Below are 21,341 nucleotides of genomic sequence, written 5' to 3' on the forward strand. Positions count from 1 at the left end.
TTGCTAAATCCTGCCCTTCACACATACCACAAATGACTGCTGTAGAGCATAGTCATGCATATGACACTGATCTTTGAAGACATAGTATAATATGCAATGACGAGAAAGGATAAGAAGTTGAAAAGCAGGAAAAATGAGAGTTGCAGGGTTCAGGTCTGTAGTGTCCTCAGCAAGGTCAAAAGAGCAGTGCTGCTAACCCAACAGGCCTGACCAAACAGTCCACTTTGATTTAGAAACACCTGCTGAGCTTACTTTTTTCATGACCTTCTGAGGTGGGCTCTTAAAAGCAACTGTCTTCCTAGACAGATGTGGAATCACTGTAATACTAGGTAACAATCATAAAAAGGGCTTGTTAAAGTTGTTAAAAGACAAGAAATTCAAGAGGACCAGACCCCAGGATCTCAGCTTTAAATTTACAAGCAGGGGAACAAAATTGTAGTCCTGCATCTGCAGAAGTGAACCTACTCAGAGCTGCGCTTGCATACACAGACAAGCAGTAGCAGACCTGTGAAACAGATGCTTCTCTTGAGGCCACATGAGACTCCCGAGAGGCTAATCTGACAGGGCTCTAATGAGCAGGCTCAACTGCTTACCACACAGCTTCTGGAGGGCTAGCTGCACAGCAGCATGTAAGCAGGTGGTCATTTGTGAGCAGAGCGCAAAAGGTTAAAGCAAAAATAGTAATTTTGAAGAGTGGCTGCTAGCAACTTTTCTCAGTTTTCAGTACTGTAGACCCCTGAAGGGGTCTTGTGGACTGTAAAGGTAGTAAGATTCCTAAAGACTGGAAGAGACTTGGAGAAAACCACGCCCAGCCTAGCTCTGCTGTCTCATAGTATTCTCTGCAGCAATAGACTAAGGAAACAAATCAGGGCATATAAAGTCAGATCCATCTCAAGTGTAAGACCCTTGTTCTCCATCTCTCCCCAGGAGGGATATCACTGAGTCTACTCAATGTAGTCAGGGTTGTTTATATACCCATTCCTTTAAATCTAGAATAAGAATATAAAATAGGTATAAGAAGTGTTTCTTGTTCTCTGTTGCAGCTCTAAGTATCTTTAACACAGGTATCTAATCACAAGTGAGATGAAGCCTTGATACAAATGATGGTGAAGAAAGGGAGTAGAAATTTAAGACTCTCAAGATACACCAGGCTACCCCTCTCTCATACTTGAACACTGGAACAAATGATTCTTCCACCATATCAAAACCTATAATGACTGCTCCAAAACTCAGTTGTGTATCATGTCTCATCCCACATGCCAAAATCCACAGTGGATCCTAGTCCAACTGCCAATGCCAATGCCTCTTGCCTTTGCAGATGTATGAAAGTCTTTAGTACAAACCCACGCAGGCAGGACAGATTTTTATCTGATACAAATACTAGGATAGTCCCATTTAAACTGGTAGATTGTTGTGTCTCACATAAGCCAAAAAGGTGGTTTATAGGAGACCTGTAAACAGAGGTCTGGCATCAGATACAAATACTCCATTATTGAGATCAAGATGGAGTACCCAATAAATAATATTTTTTGTAGCATTTAATACTGAGGACCTCAGTCTGTCCATTGCAGAAATATGGACAAAGGCCATTTCAATTTCAGATGCAGTTTAGAGGGGCCCTTTTTTGCCTTGACACACACTGTATTGATTCATATCTTCTCATATCAGCAAGTGGAATTTCTACTGTAGGAGGGAATTCTTTAAGGGGTTACTGGGAACCCTTTTCTGACCTTGGCATTCCTCTTTCAGGATATAGTCCCCATGTAACTCCATATTTCTCCTTAGTAAGAGCACAACTTGACTCCAAAACCATACACATAAATTAGAAGTTCAATTAGCAAGATCAAGTAGTGACAATTAATTAATTCATTTGGATATGATCTAGAAACAAACAAACAAAAAAGCCATTGCTGGGAAGATAAAGAGAGGCTTATTTTCCTACATGGATTTGCTTCAAAGGAATATGAGAGGGTCTTAGGCAAATGGACAAGCTCCAAATAATGAAGTACCAGTTTAAGAAAAATGCACAGGCCGAGATTACAGAAAATTATACACTCCTGTACCCAAGCAGCATTCCTACTCTTGAATTAGAGATATGCATGCTTAGCTCCAAGGATCAGCACAGAGCCCTTACCCTATAATATTTTCTTAGTGAGAATCTGTATTTTTCCTTCTTTTATTTGCAAATGGCTGCACCGTTTCTTTCATTTAAAATAAAATAAAATAAAATAAAATAAAATAAAATAAAATAAAATAAAATAAAATAAAATAAAATAAAATAAAATAAAATAAAATAAAAAAATAAAATAAAATAAAAACTTTCATTAAAAAAAAAAGTCTGTGACTGACAGTGAGCACAGTTTCTGCAGAAAAGAGTGGAGTTTAAGAAAATTATAATAGTAGAATTATAGAATCATTAAGGTTAGAAAAGATGATCTGGTCCAACCACCACCCTACTACCAATGTCACCCACTAAACCATGTCCCCAAGCACTTCCCTTGAACATCCAGCCTTTCCTTGAACACCCCCAGGGATGGTGACACCACCACTTCCACCAAAAATGACCTGTGCTCTGAGAAAATATTAGACCAGTTGAAGTATAGACGCTATGATGTATTTAGCCTGTGATCCCCAGAAACATAACATTGATGGGTCATGCTAGACTGAGAACATTACTATATAAAAGCCTGAACAGAGGCCCTCCTCAAAATCTTTCTGATCAAATACAGAGAGGAAAGGGCACAGCTGTATCTCCGTTCTCACCCATTAAACTGTCTGCCCACTTCATGCATGCCTAGGAAGTAAGGTTATGTCTGAGGGCCAAATTCTTGTTTCACTTACTGCTATACTCTTATCCAGATTCAGTCAATAATTTGTTGATGTGATCAAAGCAGTTCATAGCACTCTTAATTTCTGCTATTTCAAGATGCTATTTTTTTTTTCTTCACAGTGGTTGGAGATAGTCTTTATTTTTTATTGAAACCTAAGATTTACCCAAAGCAAAGAACTGCTAGAAAATACCTTACAGGTCAGGGCTTCTCCATAGCTTTTCGAAGCCCTCTGGAGAGTGGCTAGTCTCTCAGAAAAGGAATATAACCAGCTGACTCCAAGTGCCACTTGATCAATAATGAGATATTCAGAAGGAGTCTTAATTTTATATAACCGGAGGGATGAGACTATCATCTTCCCTGACAACCAAAAACTCAGCAGAGACCCCTTAAAGGGAATCATCTCCATTAAGTTGTTGCCTGCTTGCTAGCAGTAGCAGTAATGGCACTCACCAGCTTTCAGCTGGAAGTGATTGGAGGAGAATGCAGCCGGTGAATTAATACTTTGCAGGGGCATTGCATATGTACCCGTGACATTATATCATTGTGACACTTGTCCATAGAGTCCACAGGAACTTGCAATCACTTCTAAGAATATGCCTAAGGTGGTAGGATGCCCCAGAAGGTAAAGCAGATCTGTCTCACAATGTGTGTGTGTGTGTGTGTGTGTGCAAGTGCAAGTGCACAGCCATTCCACAAACCATGTTTCATGTGTGTATTGTAATGCTAGTGTAACATCTCCTAACAGGAAAAATTAAAGTGTATTGTTCTAAAAGACTACTTGTGGTTCATGACAGTGTAAAAACTTATTCTGACTTTTTAAAATTCACACTATGATAGCATTGTTACTACTCCTAAATAAGCTTTTCAGTCAAAAGTAAATATTTAAAATGGCAGATTGATGACCTAAATACATAAATCTTCTTTTTTAAAAAGCTTGTCTTTCTGGAGACTGACACAGCCTATCATTAGTAAATTTCAATATTTAGTCAATACTAAATAACATAAACAACTCATTTATAATTTCCTTAGACAGTCAGTTTATTTCCAACTGCACAGTTTGTAGATGAGTGAAATAATTTTTTTTCTCAGGCAAGCAGTATGATTTTCCCATGGCTTGGAGAGGAGAAAAAGAAAGAAACATTTATCTCCAAAGCTTTAAGCTTCTGCTTGCCAATGTTGAGTTTGGTAATTGGTCTGACAAAGACAGAGGGGAAAAAAAAGTTCCAGCATTCCAGTAAAAAGGACGATCTTTGATTTCATGTAACAAGAACCAGACCAGTAGCTAATTATAAGGAGTTTTAGGGAAAAAAATAAATAAATAAAAATAAAAAGGGAACGGTCTGACTTGCTAATAAAAGAGGAGAGCCTTAGATGAACAAGACACTAAAAAAAAAAATAAAATAAAAATAAAATCTCACATTGAAACCAGAGAAATAGCTGAAGAGATTTCATGGACCAAGCAGATGACAATTCAAGTATCTTCTCTGTGATGTAACCCAACACTGTTTAGTCTCTTCTTAACAACCCTTCAATCAAGTTTCATTTCATTTCAATCTAAATAACACCTCAGCTACCTCCTACAGGGGAGGACTTACAGATTTCCCTCTGGAAATACATTTCTACAACTTCAGAGTGTCCAAAAAATCCCGACAAATTTTGTTGTAACTTTTATGATGAGGAAGTATATAAGTAAGGTGAAATTATGAAACTGAGGTTACAAAACATAAATTGTTCAAAAAAAAAAGAATCCTATATTGTTTGCAGTTAGGTACTTTTGTACCTTGCATTAGGTCTCATTTTATGTTGCATCTATAGTTGGGCTGTATCAGGTTTTCATATAATCTAAATAAACTTTATTTATGTAATCTATAAATTCTATCTTCCAGACTGCATGAAAACTGAGTGGTATGATCTGAAACTAATACTTACTAGGCAGTGTCTCTTATTCTAATAGACTCTGTGACTTAGCCCAGCTGTACATCTCTGCTTTTCAGATCATCATATGACTAACTTGTCCAGAGCAGATAAACTAAATCTTTTCCCTAGCTGAAAGTAGAAGTCTTTGTTTTCCCAAAAGCCCATTTTATACTCCAAATTGTCTAGGTTTACCAACCTCTAATCATGAGTTTGGCATCACCTCTATTAGCCAATGTTTTCAGAAGATTTTTAGTTATGTAGCTGCATTGCATAAGTCTATAATCTGTTCTAAAAGGTCTTCAAACAAAATTCACAGCTAGTCTGAAATGAATTTTGGTTTATTGTCATGCAGGTTATATCAGGCAAAACCAGGACACAGCAATATTTTCAGAGCAAATACAATCCACAGTGGATCAAAGTTTGTCAAAGACTATAGAAACATTTGGAGAGTGTGGGGATGCAATCTCGCTCGTATTCTACCATGATCTCAACATAAAAGTTTTTGCCTGAATTCAGTACCACCATGATGAATAGCATGTGGCTTCCTCACATTATGAGACTTGAAACCTGTTGGTCTCAATTTAAATTGAGATGATAGCTAAGCCCATCTACTTTCAACATCAACCAATCAAAAAAAGATGTGATTTTCCATAGAAACATCTCTACCAATAGTTTATATATGCTGAAGTAGCCAATTACATCCTGGCACACTCAAAAATACATAGCAACAGCAATGACAGCATGGCAACAGCAGCTGCTGCACAACGGAAAAAATTAGAAAATTACTCTTTAGAAAAAAATATATTCTGTTAATTCATTTTGTTTACATTTTCTTTCATGAAATAGTTTTAGAAAACACTGTATATGTAGCTAACTCTTCCTGTGTACCTCATCACTGGATGGGTGAATTAAGAATACTATCAAAAAAATTCCTTGTAGTCGGACTTCCACCATAAGTATAATTCTGCACATGGCAAATCATTCAGAAAGTATGGAAAATTCATTTTATTTCATTCCAAATGGAGCTATACCAGCGTGCATAAGTTGACTACGCTTTTCACAGCCAGACTGTTGACTTCACTGTGACAGAACAACCATCGTCATCAGTGGGACATTACCTGAAAACCCATGAATGGCCCAGCCATAGTGGAAAGTCTGATTTTTCCCTCAGGCTAACTCATCATACTTTCTCCTCACACAGTATGACGTTTGCCATATGATCAGATGTATTTACATGAGTATGCACTTAAAAACACACAAACAGAGTGAGAAGGTTTTAAATAGCTATAGCGGAAATACTGTTCTTTTCAAACATTAAGGTCCAGCTCCTGCTTCTGCAGGCATATGCTTTGCTTCCACTCTCCCCTTCCCAAGGGAATGTCCTACTTTTAATATGAGACAGCACCCACAAGAGTGGTTACGCTCTGCTTGATTTGTGTGGTGCCAGTGATGATATAGCAGTGAACAAGCAAAGGACTGTTAGTACTTTCTTGGCGTGGTGAGAATGTGCACATCCTCATCAGAAGAGCCATCTGAATGCAAACCAGAGCCACAGAACATGGCAGCACACAACTCAACGTTTTACAGGAAGGTAAAACAAAAAAAAAAAAGAAAAAAAGACTGCAAGAAAAATAGTAATTATGTTCACAGTGGCTGTGTCATGTGTCTAAATAATATTTCCTGTGTTTTGTCTGCTAGTAAATTTGTAGCACATTCCCCTGGGATATGAAGTAATTCATTTGTGCCTCTATAGTTAAGGATTAGGCAGTTTCTCTAGTCTAAATCCTACCATTCTGTATCTGAAAGTTAATCTACTCTCTGGCAAGGCACAAATAGATTTTGACATACCAACAGTGGCTACATTTGAGTTGATCAGATATAGTTATGTAAATAGTATATAACTGCAGATTCTAGAAATGACAGGTAAAGAATTTCAGTTTTACCTTTTCCCTTCCAGTATTTAGGGCTCAGTTTTGAGGCTTAATGGTGGTTTGACAGTCATTTTGTTTTGTTCCATTTCTCTGCAAGCCCATATCCATGAGAGACACATCCGAGGAAGAGCCCATTCTCACTTTATGAGATGTGTCTACATCTGTGAAGCTGCACAGCACTTCACTGAGGCTGGGTACTACATCCATCACCCTGTGTACCCAGAGATTGTCAGGGTCATCACTGAAGCCACCTCTGCACCTGTATGAATCCTGACAGGCTGATGTTTAGGCATGCATATGCCCACGTCATATCTCACCCCACCCTCAGCTGGAGTGCTCTAAGGCACCTGTAAGGCTGCCAGGCCCCAGTTTTCAAGACATCACTCTATCTGAACCTGGCACAGACTGTGCCTGAAGGTGAGAGAAAATCAGTGTTTGAAAGGAAAAGATATGTTCTTGCATTTACATTAAAGCAACTTTAGATAAAGCAATGTTTTTTTCAAACTCTCTCTTCTACTTTCTAGATCTGCTTGGCCCACAAAGTGGACTCCAGACGAGATGAAGGTTAATCTGTCCAGGGTCGCCTTTCCACTGTCCCCTTGTCCGTGCTCAATAGGTGGCTTAGAGAGTTTTAAATGTTATTTTTGAACCTACCCACATAAGAAGCTGCTCTCTAAAATGACCTTTGAACATGACTGAGGGAAGACAGTATTCTCTGAAGTGCTGCTTATTGTCCTGATTTTACACATGTTATTTATATGCTTCATCTTCCACTTGTCCTGCTCTTATCCCATTGACCAGGTTCATAGCGGTCATGGCTATGACAAAAATCATTATTATCAGTTAGAGTTGCTCTACTTCATTTTAGATAACACTTCTCTTAGCCGAGAATGGAAAGGTATGTACTGCTGCTAGTAGCTCTTATCATTTCTCAAACTGTCAGTGAACAGTCATTATTGTCCTTCCACTTCTCTTTCTATTGTGAAAACAGTTAGTTATCCTACTTTTCATAAAGCTTGCTGTTTTGTGAATTAGCTTCCATCATAATGCTCTTCAATTTCAATCTGGAAATCCTCTTCACCCTTCTTCTTCTAGTTGCATAAAGAGCAAATTAGTCATCCAATGAAAATGTGACTGAGATTTGAATAAGAAATCTAAACAATTTAGAAGAAAAAATAAAGATCTCTCTAACTCCCTCAATAGGATTTGAAATTGGCATATTTTCAATTTCAGCATAACATGTAGTTTCTCATCACCTTTCTCTTATAGTTCTTGGCTCAAATCTTCAAACATTAGACAGTAGCTTGCTGTTCAGTGTGGTGAATGTGAACTCATGTAGCCTCACCATCCCAGGAGCAGTGTCAAGTAATAAACTTTCTGCCAAAACACATAATTCCTTCCCTGCTTTTTTTGTGGTTTAGGAGACAAAGACTGGTGTAACCACAGAGTTTGATGGAAAGGATATAAGAATAAGACCAAGCCACATGTTACAGCCTAACTTCCTCCATATGTGTTCTATAAATTCCCAGAGCTTCCTACATGCTGCATCCGTCAAGCCAATGTCTCACAGATGAGAGGGGCCTACTTGTTTGTTAAATACAGTAGTTCACAGAATACAGCATGAAAAATACAGCTTTGTATTCTAGGTAGAGAATGTGAGCTTCACAGAATGAATTGATCATTGTGCTTCTTTATGAGCATTAGTGCATATAAATATTAATCCTGTTGAGAAATGAAACTCAATATTTTGTTTCTTCTACTCAGAATTGGGCCTATCACATCACTGGGAGCCTTGCCTATATATGGGAGAGGCACAAACACCTGCTAGCACAGCATCACAATAAAAACACAGTGGAATGAAATAACTCCTCATTTATTCATTACTCCATTGACTTACTAACAAAATTGTTGTAATGGAAAGAGTTACAGTGTCTGATCTACTGCTGCCCCATAGCAGCCGTCTCCAAACTTTACTCCACAATATCAGAATAAGTGATAGCAAAACTATTTTAAGTGGATGATGCTCTCTGTTCTAGAAATTTATTAAAACACATGGTGATCCACAAGAGATGTGGAGGTGTAAAAGCTGTTCTACACAAAGTGAAACTGAGTTTCGGGGCAACTGTAAGAACCAGGTTAGGCTGAGAGAGGAGTGGGAAGATATTAGGTACAGACGTAGATAGCAGCATCTAAACCACTCAGTTGGTAAGGTATCATTTTATGCAGTTAAGAATATGACAATTATCCCCTATTATAGTTGATCAGCCATATTATCTTAAATGTTTCTAAGACAGCCACATCAAGGTGACCCATCTGATACTTCCCCTCAACACCGGCATTGACACTCTAGTCCTTTCCTCCCTATGCCCTACCCCAGTGTGAATCTGCATATGCACAGCACCAAGGTTGCTTGTTGAAGCAATTCTTTCTCTGTCTTTCCTTCTCCTCTGAAGTGACACTTGTCTCAATCTACCCTTTAAGGTTCTGCCCGTTTGCAGGAACTGACACACTTTTCCACTCTGTCACTGAGAGAACGTTTTTGAGTGCCAATGCAGGCCACCCACTTGATAGAAATGGTCATGATACTAAAATTATCAAGGGCCAACTGTCTCTTCCTCCTCTTATGTGAATACATAACAATCCTTTAACACGCAAGATCCTACTGCTGTTTAACAAATCAGAAATGGCGATCAAGGGTGCCATATCTAAGCAGAATAGTAGAGAATAAGACAGTGGTACAAAATCAAAGGGAAACTGAAAGCAGTCTAAAGAGCAATCCAGGGATGAGAGGACATAAAGGATGCAATGGGAGCAATTGAAGTGACACAGGGCATTCTCCTACAGGACATAATATACAAAATCCTATTGTTTTAATCAAAACTATTCTGAAAAAGCAGATAGCACCTGTGTTCCAGATACATAAAGATGTATGTAATCTGCTCATGATCTATTTGCAGACTGTGCTAACTGTCAGTTGCTTGATGTGCACTGGCTTAGCGGGGGGAGAAAGGAAAAAAAGGAAGAGTAACTAACTAACTAACTAACTGTAGCACAAACATGGAAAGCTTTCTTTAATTGTCTCAGTTCTTATTTTTCTTTCCTTCACTGAATGGCAGCTTTGACCCCACAGAATCATTTTTTAGATCAGGCATCAAATACTGAATGTTTAATGCACACTTTTTTAAACCAACAGGCTGAATTATCCATCTGGTTGCCTAATATATTTTCATGGTAGCTTTAGGTCCTAGTAAATTGGGTATTTCAGTACCTGAATATCTCCAGTATACCAGAACATAATGACAATGAACACGTACATTGGTGAAAAAAGGGATTTTTTGTGTTTCTATATAAGCACGGTAATACATTCTGACACTGTAAGAGCAGTATTTTCTGTCAATCAGCTTGAATTCTCCGTAAGCCTCAGACATATAAGTCACATTGAGAGGGTTATGCATTTCACAAGTGGATTTATATATAAATACTTTCTCTGGCTCCAGTTCAACACAACAAAAGAAGTCAAACATTAGTCTGTATTTGTATTTCTTCACTGAAATGTTTTGACATAAACTGCACACAATCCTAGCTGAAAAGTGCCATACAGTTTGGAACAAACAACTATGAACACCTCTATTGTTCACAAAATGCCAAAGTTTTTGTTTCTTAGAAACTTAGAGGCCTAATTTCCAAAGCTGCATTGATGGTGTGTTTTCTAAAGAGCACACAATTGGTATACAGCCTTCTCCTTCCTTTCCTAGGTGCTCCTTTCCACTGTTTTGAGTAGACTCAGGAGTGTGCAAAGCTCCTAACACCTCTGAGAGCTAAAAAAATTACATCTGACCTTTGCCAAAACAACAAAATGTCTGTGATCAAATGGTGTCTGTTTTCTGCCTGTATTTTCTGCCTGTATTTGCCTCTACATGAGGCAAATGCACATTTTTACATTGCATTAAATGAATCACTGCCACTTTATAAAATATTTCTTTATAGTGTATGTCAATATCTTGAGTCAGACTGATCTCTCATTTACTCTTCTTAATTCTAGAACAACTTGGTGAAAGTTAGGTGAGTTATGCTGGATTTACCCTAGAATTCCTCTGCTCCCCTGATGTGTAATGGAAATGGTCACAACCATTGCAAGTACCCTGAAAGATTTGGGTGCAGCTCTGCAAAAGGGGTAGCATGAATGATGGGGTGACTGCAGCATGATAGCCAACTTCATCGTATACAGAACTATCTACAGGCCTTCCTAAATTGTGTCAGCTAGCAGGGTCCCAAGGAGCTGCTAAACTAGTTGAGTTTCAATGAAGCAAGGTAGTCATCTGGCTATGTTCTTTTCTTCTGTGGATGCCCAATGCACACTCATCCATCATTTACCCATTTACCCCAGCCCCTCTTTATCCTCCTTGTAGCCTATCTAGCAACCATCTAGCAACCACAGAACAGAAAAATCCTCCAAAAGAGCAGAAGCATTAAGGGCTCAAATTCAACTTATGGGAAAATATGGGGGCATAGTCCTGAGGCAGATTGTCTGTAAAACCATGTTCCATTTCACAGTGTTCGTTTATTAAATTATGCTGAGAAGCACAGTATTCATTGGCTTAAACTCACTTTAAGTAGTTCCTATGAAAATGTGTTAGTTTCATTAGACATCCAGTACTGTGTTTAGTTCAATGGGTTTAATTATGAGAAGAAAAAAAAATAATAAAAAAAAAATATTCAAGCAAGATGTATATGAGCCCAACTGAAATATGCTGTTTTTGGAAAACAAAGCATTGGTTTCAGTGAAAAGCTACTGGTGTTAGTGAAAATATTATGCCTTGAAAGGAAATCTATTCATTTCCATAAAAATTTAGTGACTTGAGTATGCATGGATTGGTTCCACTACGGATGTATTGGATTCAATGACACTGCATTAGTTTCAAAGCATATTTATCCATGCAGTAAAAATGTATAGGTTAGGAGAATTAAAGAGGCATGATGATGGCTGCCCTGAAGACTCTGATCTGAAATATAATTCCTATTAAAATTGATTAAAATTGACTATATAATACATTCAAAAATCCTAAATAAAGCCTACAGTACTTCATGAGTTTGGACACATCAGTCCTTTTGTGTCACTCTGGTGTAAACTGATTTTTCCAGGTTTCTAGAGGCTGCATCCCCTCCACTTCTCCCCAGAATGGAACTGTAGGCAATCTGTAAGCCAAGTATTGCTTTCCTTCCCCTTATCTAAGGGGGAAAACACAGTTTCTCCAGTCAGCCAGCAGACAGGAGCATAGTCTCAGCTCTCCATTTTCAGACTCTAAGTGGAGACTAAGACATTCTGTCCATAAATGTGAGGAAAATAATCCTCAGGTTAAATTCCAGCAGCACCTCTGTGCCTGTGTTTCTTTCTAGCTGGCTCCAGGTACCTCCTTATGCCATTGCTTGTGCTCCCCGAATCACCCATCAGTGATCACCTAGAAGTAGCATACCCACAAAGCCATGCTTTGCTCAGGCCTATGCATTTATTTTCTATTAAAAAAATGGTGTGCTGCACTAAAATGCTTGCAGGCTCTTGCAGAAGCATAAAATGTAGGTATGACACTCCCTCATCCCCCATGAACTACATTTTTTCATGTAAATCATAGTGTTTAATAAATGCACAATTAATTGAGAGGTGTTTCAGCTTCATCTACTTTAGCACAATAGGACTCTGGCTATACCGCTGTTATAAGTAATATTCTGTAGACACAACATTTGGAACCACTCAGGCTTCTGTGGCTGCTTCTATTGTACAGAGGCATCCTGAGTGATTCTGAAAGCCCAGGTATTTGTTTTGATTTGTCTATAAAAATGTATTAGTAACTTTATTATTTAGTTTGTCCTGCTGACTAACACAGCTACCCGCTCATGCTAAAGAATGTACGTAATACAAAGGCTGTTAAGTGCCTGTACTATTTTTATAAGCAAAAACATCAATAAGCACTTGACTTTGAAGTTTTTACCATCCATTTTCCAGTATGACTCTGAATGATAAAAGAAAATGGTCTTCAACTTGCCTCTTTGTGGTGCACAGTAAAGCTCTATTTACTCTGAGATTTCTTCATGATAGGACCCTATTTTTTCTGTACATATTCTCATTTCTTTGAACGATACATACATGAGCAACTTATTCTTTTCATAAGACCTGGCTAGTCTGTTCCAGTTTAATACAAGTGGTACCCAATAGTTTCAGGTTAGGTTGTAATAAACATCCTGTGTTCCAGTTCTGAATCTAGCCTTTCTGAATACATTCCTGATAAATCCAATTGCAAGAATATTATCCACAGGAATATGATGAGCTACAGTTTCATCTTGTCACAGGAAAGAATATTGTCATGTTGATACAACCTATTTTTCATTGTCACGTAACAGATTAAAAGTTTTTGCAACTTCTAAAAAACATAATCCATTGTTTTCATCAGAACTCCAAACTAAAATGTACCCTAAAAAGTTTAAGACTTTATTAAAAGCCTGGAAAGCAGAAAATTAAGTGATAGAAGAAGAATATGGTTCCATTACAGAAAAAACTGCAGTTATAAAATACACAATTTAAAGACAGTTACCATTCTGTGGTATATGACTTCCTGCATCAGTTACACTCTCCGAGAATAACTTTTTTTTCAAGCGCTATTTCCAGTATCACCAAGCAGGCTTTGTAATCACAACTGCCATACACATAGGACTCCAGGATAATATGAATTTTCCTCAATTACATTTCGCACAATATGGTTGGTTATTTCCAAGTTCTTTCTAAAAATTTTATACACTTCTATCTTGCACAAATACAAATATAGCTGGTTTGGTGTTGAGTAGAATTATTCTGAATCCTTCTATAATTCAGCCAAGTTTTAGCATCTACTTTTGATTATTTTGTACAGCTAACTATTATCAAAGCTAAAACACCTCATATGGTAGCTGTAGTGCAGAACTGTCTTTGCTCAAAGGAAACCAGAATCTATGGTCCTGATTCTGCAAATATTTACACACAGGAAAAATGGCATGTTCAACCAAATTTCTCATGCACGTATGAAGACTAAGTGTTGACGACAAACATTGCCCTAAACCTATCATCAGACAGAGGTGGAGGAAATGCCTCTAAAGGACTTTGTGGGGGAACCCTCTACTCCTTCTTTCCCAAAAGAGTATTGCACAGGAGTAGATGTAGGATCCAGGATTTGAAGGATGACTGTGTTTGACAGTACATGTTCTGATGTTTCCATTTGGCTGAAGTCTTGTGTGGGTCAGACCGTTTTGTACTCCCATATCTGTTTCCACAATCACACTCCAGTATATCTTCAGTAGCTACTTTATGCATTTATTACATATATTTTACAATTCGGTCTGTTTTGTGGATGCACTTTCATGTTTCCTGACTATTGCCTTTTAACTGTCTAGTCATTTCACACAGTAGACAGACAAACATTTTAAAAATATATCTGATGTTTTGTAACTTCTTCAGCATATTTACTTACATTTATTCAAAACACAGGCAAGCAATTTCAGCCTAACACATGGGAGCTCACCTGGCTGAACAACCAGTCCTACAGTCACACAGCAAATAAAGAGCATAATGAGTTGCATCAGAGCCCATTCCAGGGTCTTCTGTTAGTCCCATCCATCAGTGTGGTCCATCTGCTGTACAACCACCAGAGATGCAAGTCCTAATACACTCGTTCCCTTCCTTAGAAGAGGAAAAGGCACAGAGGCATTTGACCTTTCAGGGTTTCCAGAAGAAGCTATTTTCTGTCCCATGCTAAAATTTATCCATGCTACACTTCCTACCCTGAATTTTAAAAATAGAGTTGATAGTGTGCAGGTTGACAGTCTTAATTACAGGATGAGGAATGCACAAAACACAGGCATTTCATGGGACAGTTGACTATTAGTTCACTCTCAATGTAGAGCAAAATCCCACTCTTGGTTAGAAGTGCACACACTTGGAAGATTGCTACCACCTGTCATTTAGTAATTCCAGATTTACAGAGGTGTAAACAGGAGCAGAATTTGTTCCAGAATCTCTAGGCAAGCTGAGAAAAAGCCCTCCCAGAACACATATTTCAATATCATGCCTTAGGTAACAGTAAAATCAGTCTTTATGTTTCTTTCATGCACTATCAAGCTTCCATGCATCATACATCTTTGTGTTTCCTTAGCTGCTTCATAGCCTTAAAAAAACACAGGGATGTGGGTGGTGTCTTTTTTTGTTTGTTTGTTTGTTTGTTTGTTTTTTCTATTTTACAAGAATATACATTTTTCAAGTCTAAATAAACAAAATGTATTCACTCTTTAATTGGCTTTTGTCAGGAGACATTCTTTTTTCAGCTAAGAAAGATGTATTCTTTGATGTCTTCATTAAAAGATCTCAGGATTTTATCCTGAGAAATATATATATGTATATACACACACACGCATATATATATTAATGGTATGCTAAGCTTTTGTCTCCTCCTTTGATTGTTCCATAATGCCAAGAATGCCTTTTTAAATGTGTGTTATTTTACCAGGGTTTATGTAATGCAACAAGGTGGCTATTATTCTTTAAATCTAAGTTTAAACAGTATGAAGAGTGGAGCCAATTGAAGTAAATCATAATTGCTAAACAGGATTAAGTTTGCAACAGCTTCCTAAAAGTCTGTAAGAAAGCAGATAGAAGAACAGATCCTTGCAGCAAAAATACATTTTATTTGTAGCTTCTACCTCAGACCCGCACTCTCCAAAATGTCAGTGTCATGAATCATTGTTAGAAAAACAATAACCTTAGTGGTCTTACATTTTCTCTCTGTGCAAATTATGTATGTTTCATGTGACATTACTTACTTCCTCAACTAGCAAGTCTTTTCCGTCTGTTGGAAAACCACCAGTGGTGATGTGCCATCAAAGCGAATTACCTTCTTACATGCTAGGAAATTAGGGCAATCCAACGCCTTTCATCTAGCTCTTCCACACTGCCATCCTGCTCCCACAGGGTCTCCCATTCACTCTTCTCCTACTGACTTGTATGGGAGCCATATAATTACATTCTAGAAAGTGATTTCTCTGTGGCTTGAGAAAGGCGTTTCAGGCTTGAAAAGAAGCTGTGTAATTGTATGTGCAGTTTGTTCCTATACAGCCACCAAGCACCAGAAAGAGGATATCCATGCAAGAACTGTGTCAAAGGGGAAAAAAAAAAAAAAAAAAAAAAAAGAGGACAAAGACAACAAAGCAAAGAAGGATGGGAAAGTCCAAGCATACATGGCTATAGAGGTCTTCATGGGGGCAGCTGTAGCCAGTGGTTCCTCTTCTCCTCAAGGCAGAAGGTTCAGGTGTCAGACAAGGATGGATTTTTCTTTGCAGTTCTTATTATTTCCAGCATTGGGGTAATAACGGATAGAATTGATTTACACAGGGGAAAACTTTGAGGTCTGAGCACTGTTAAAAGTGCTAAAAACCATGTGATTGAATAGTTAGGAGAATGCTCCAGTTCCTTATTGACATATCATCTTCCTTCTCTTCCTCTCACTTCTATTTCTCTCCTGCTTACGTCAGCACTCTTCCTTCCTCTCCCATAATATGGTCACACCATGCACCCCTCTCACATATGCCCACGTCCATGCCTGTCTTCACCTTTCACAGCTATTCACCTTCATGCCTCCCATCTCCTTCATTTCCATTCTCTCCATTATCTCCATGATATTGCTGTTCATCCTTCTCCCCACTGCCGTCATCTCTATGCCTCCATCAGTGATTTCCATCCCTCCCATGACTTCTGTATTGCTTGCCCATGGGTCTACCTGATCTTCAGTACATTGCATCCACTTTCTTAACATACACAACAGATTTTGTTCCATTTATAGACTCAAGTTTGCATCCCTCTATATGCATCTACTTCTGAGTTCCCTAGTTCCCCAGCTTTCTGATTCTATCTTCTTCATACACAGTCATTTTAAATAGAATTCATGGTTTTTGTTTTCCATTACAATAGGTCTGAAGGGAAAAAAAAATCTGTCCTGGGGCCTGTGACAGGAAAAATTTCAAACTGATTTCTTTGAGTCATAGAACATAAAATGTTAAAAAAAAATAAAAAAATAAAATGAAGATCTAGATTCTATTTTAATTGTTGAGTTGCATTGTTACTCCATAATATGGCAGGTAAAAGAAATGCAAGTTGGTATTCTGTTATTTCATATCAACCAATGAGCACTAGATATCTCCAGGTGTACATTTATATATGCTTAAAGCTCTTTTGGACACAGTCTTGCCTACGTTAAATGCATGCTTCTGTAGTATACTGAAGTAAATCTGAATGCTATTGTCTCTGTTTATGTGTGTTGATGCAGCTTCTCAGAAAGAACCCTAGTACACTGCTTACTGGAAGATTAGCTCCTCCTTCTAAAACAATAGTCCTGTTGAATCTGAAACAACTTTATTAATATCTGCAAGCCATTAGAAGAGACTAGTGATACCTATACCCTCCAGAAAAAATCAGGATTGTGATCCCTCCATGACCCCAAACCATCAGAAGATGAAACTGCAGTAAATTATGCTAATCTACTAACTGTCGGGTCCCCATCTGCTTTTTCATTTCATACAGGGCTCCATCCTCTTCAGAGCTAGCCCCACGTGACCATCTTCAGCAAACACCTGGAGCCAAACCCACTGCAATGACTTTGTACCCCCCTCTCTAGAGTGAATATAGCTGAGGCATGAACGGCAGGGTTCTCTGCAGCTCATCTTCCCCGGGATGTAGAAGAACATCTAGCAATACAATGCATTTAATGGGATTCGATTGTATACAAAATTCAGTAATTTGCAAAGGGTCTCCCAGTCATTAGCGAGAATTAATGAGGTTCTACTGTAATAAAATCTTACTTCAAAATACAGAGTTTTACCGGAACATATGGGATTATAAAAGTAAATGTGCATCACACATAATCTTATGCCACATTATATAGCACATTTTTTAAAAGGAAACACCCACAGGTCTGAACAACTTTTATTTTTATGCAAATGTAGTATGCATAGAGACGTGCTTACTTGTCACTTTTTTGTTGTATCACCACAATGCCGAAGGGAGGTATCGTGTCTCACTTTGCCTTGTCTTTCTCAATCTACCTTTGCAAACACTCTTTACCATTCACAGGCTAAAGGACTTCTGGCATCGCAGAACTGTTTGCAATTCACATCCATCTTCTGTGACATACAGAAGGAAGCCACTGCAAGAGCTTTGTAACCCAATCCTCCTTGGGAATTCAATATGCTGTACAACTTACACCGAACCCTGCACGCTTTTTATAATCATAGCCATCATCTTTTTATTATGTCTTGGACTTGAAGAGTCCTGAAAGCAGATGTAACTCATGATGACCTGACTTCAATGGGAGAATGAACCAGGTGGCTAATTGTCTCTAAAACAAATACACTGATAATTAGCAGGAGAGCACAATGCAGCAGAAGCCTAACCACCAACCTTTATTTAAGTTAAGCAAATGGGTGAGAAAATGATGCAGCTGCATCGTACTTTGACAAGTTAATAAGGGAACCATACTTCATCTAGTCAGCTACAGTAGCCAAAGCATGCCCTTAGGACCTGGTATCAATGATTCTGAAATTGTAAACTTATACAAAGTAGGAAAAAATAAATCAGCACTAGTGCTGAAAAGCTCCTCTACAACAGCTTCCCTTTCAGAGAAGATCACTGCATTAGCACTACACCTTGAGTACCTGAGTTCAGACCTTGCCTTACATCCCAAATGGAAATAGTCACGGTGGCCCCATCTTGGTTCCCCCTTGACCATGTCATAAAAACAAACAGACTGGCATCCTCTGCTGATGAACAGTCTAGGAACAAATAGCAAAGGAGCTGCCAGTTAGGCTGCATTGCATTGGCAGTGCTGTATAGAGGAGCTTACTCGTTAATGGCTCACAGAGTAGCTGGCTTTAGATACCATTGCCAGTCGCCATCTTTACACACACTGAACTTCAGCCCATCGATTCCATAAAAAAGAAAAAAAAAAGAAAAAAAAAAAAGAAAAGAAAAAGAAAAAAAGAAAGAAAATGAATGGAGCTTGTTTTAAAGGTATTAGCATTCGGGGAAACTTTAACACCTAAGACTGTTAAAACACAGATTGCCTTGTAAAAGATGTCTAGCAGCAGCCAAAAAAGAGCACCATATAAAGTACCCAGTGCAAATAACTCCAAAGGTGTTGATAGAGAAGTGAAAAGCCAAACATTTCCAAGTAATTCTGGTGACCACTGTTACATTTATGACACTGATAAGATAATTATGTCTCTCTATTGGGGTAGGAGGTAATATTCTCACTTTTGTTGCCTTGCTTCAATATTTACCATTGTTTATGGGTAAAAGAGGAAGACAAATTACAGTGGTTATCTGATCACCTGGAAGTGTTCTGAAGTACAGAAGAAAAAAAAAAAAAAGAAAGAAAAAAAAAAGACCATTTACCTCAGACTCTACTTCCAGATCTACTAATTTAAGTATGTCCTCACATATAAGGACAGGAACCTCACATATAAGAGGTTTTTGGTAATGAAACTAGAACTAGAAAGCAGAACTGGACATAAATCAAGGGCCTAATACATCAACGTTGCTCCCGTCTTACTTGCTCTTTACTTTTTTCCTGTGCTGTAAGCAACAATACTGAAAAGTTCTACTATCTACACCCACCCCACCTCATGTCAGGTATTTGGCACAAAAACAGGTTTTGTCAAAGCCTTTCAGTCACACATCACTCACCTCTTCACAAATGATTCTCAAGAGGTTTAGCTGGCATAACATTGGGGTAAAAAAGTGATGAGATTAGCCTCTTCTCACAGTCCAATGCAAGCAAATCATAAAAATTAAACAGACAGACTAATTGGTGAAAAGTAAAATTTTCTACTAACATGTTTCTGGCTTCCAGTTTTAATAGTCTAAGGAATTGTTATTAGAGTGATCAAAGGGAAAATTCAAAAGTGCGAGAAATATGACAACTAAGCATCAAGCTAGTGTGGCAAAGTAGATTGCTTTCTTTCCATTTCCTGTTAAATACTGCTTTGGAACCTTATTTTGATGTAGATTTGACAAAACTCTCATTGTATTTCAGTTTCTGGTGCACAGGTCTGCTGAAAGAAAAAGAATAAAGGGAAAATAAAGAGACTGTCAGAACAATAGCTGCTAAAAAAAAAAAAAAAAAAAAAAAAAAGCTGAGGCTTTAGATTTAGAGTTTACTTTGACAAATTGACAAAAAAATAAATCACTGGGGAAAATAACCTCTCCTCTACTCTTGCAGCCACTTAAGACATTTGACTGTTCACTAAGCTCCATGCACTCCTCTCTGAACTTAAAAATAATTAGCTGTGCTTTAATAGGTAGAGAGCAAATTAGATGATCTGCCTTTCAGTTCTTCTGCTAACTAGGGTTAAGCAATAGCAGAGTTTTCTTTTTTATTTTCTTTTTTTTTTTTCACCAAATCATCTATGACTTCATTGTCACATTAGAAGATAGACATATAGACCCCTGCCAACTTCAAAATAATCTTAGTTTTTGTTATTTGCTCATTTAACTTTCTGGAAACACTAATAAATAAATGGAAGAGTATCAGATGTTTGTCAGCTTTGAATATACCACTGTGAGATGAAGACATTTCCAGTTCACTCAATTTTTTTTTTTTACTTTACCACGGTAAGAATTAGACTATCTCAGTGTTCACAGAATATAAGTTTACTACGATTTGCCCAGAGAACTGTGTCTGAGTATTGTCTGGCTCACGGTTAGCATGTGTTCTTAGCATTAAATTGTTTTGCTGAATAACTGGCATAGGGCCAGTTTAGTCTCTTGTGATTTTTTGTCCATATAAGTTTTGAACTTCCTACTTATAAATTCTGTTCCTGTAGTTGTTTCCTGAGAATCCAGGAGGTGTTTGGACTTTTTTGGTTTTGTTGATGGTGGTGGTTTGATTTTTTGTTGTTGTTGTTGTTTGTTGTTTTTGATTTTTTTTTTCATCAAAAAGCATTTCAGAAGCACACTTAATGAATAAAATGTGAAATGTAACCCTGTCTCTCAATCCAATTCTACAGTTCCAGCAGGTATTGAAAAGCATATGACTCCCCATGTGGAGCCTTTTTCCCGTAGGTAGCATATATTACAAAGCACTTGCTTCTCAACAGTGCAAAAATACTATCAGAATAAGTTCTGCTTCCAACCCCGATTACTTGTGACACTAAATGATTAAAAATATATATATGTTCAAAAACAACAGATCCATATATTCTCTATAAGAACCACCTCTCAGAAAATATTTGTGGGAAAGACAGCTACAATGAAGTTTCCTTTAAAAATCATCATTTCCATGCAAAATAAATATTCACTTGCAGGTGAAAAATATATGTAAATATAATTAAAATCTTAACATTTCTTTTTAAGCTGTGTTGATAACGTTTCCTATACCAAAATACACTTGAGCCTTTTAGATGCAGGTTGTATTTGTTCTGACTTCCTCCTACAAGTCAGAATCAGAACAAATACTTTTTTACTGAATGTTATTTCCTCTTTTTCCTTGGGACCCTTTCCTTATTTCCTAAGAAATTTGGTACATTCTCAAACTAAGCCTGAACACGTATTTCCTTTCTTTTTTAGTCATCTGAAGAATTGAACAAAATGCAA

The sequence above is a fragment of the Anas platyrhynchos genome, chromosome 2 (assembly GCF_047663525.1).
Source record: "Anas platyrhynchos isolate ZD024472 breed Pekin duck chromosome 2, IASCAAS_PekinDuck_T2T, whole genome shotgun sequence".
Taxonomy (NCBI): Eukaryota; Metazoa; Chordata; class Aves; order Anseriformes; family Anatidae; genus Anas; species Anas platyrhynchos.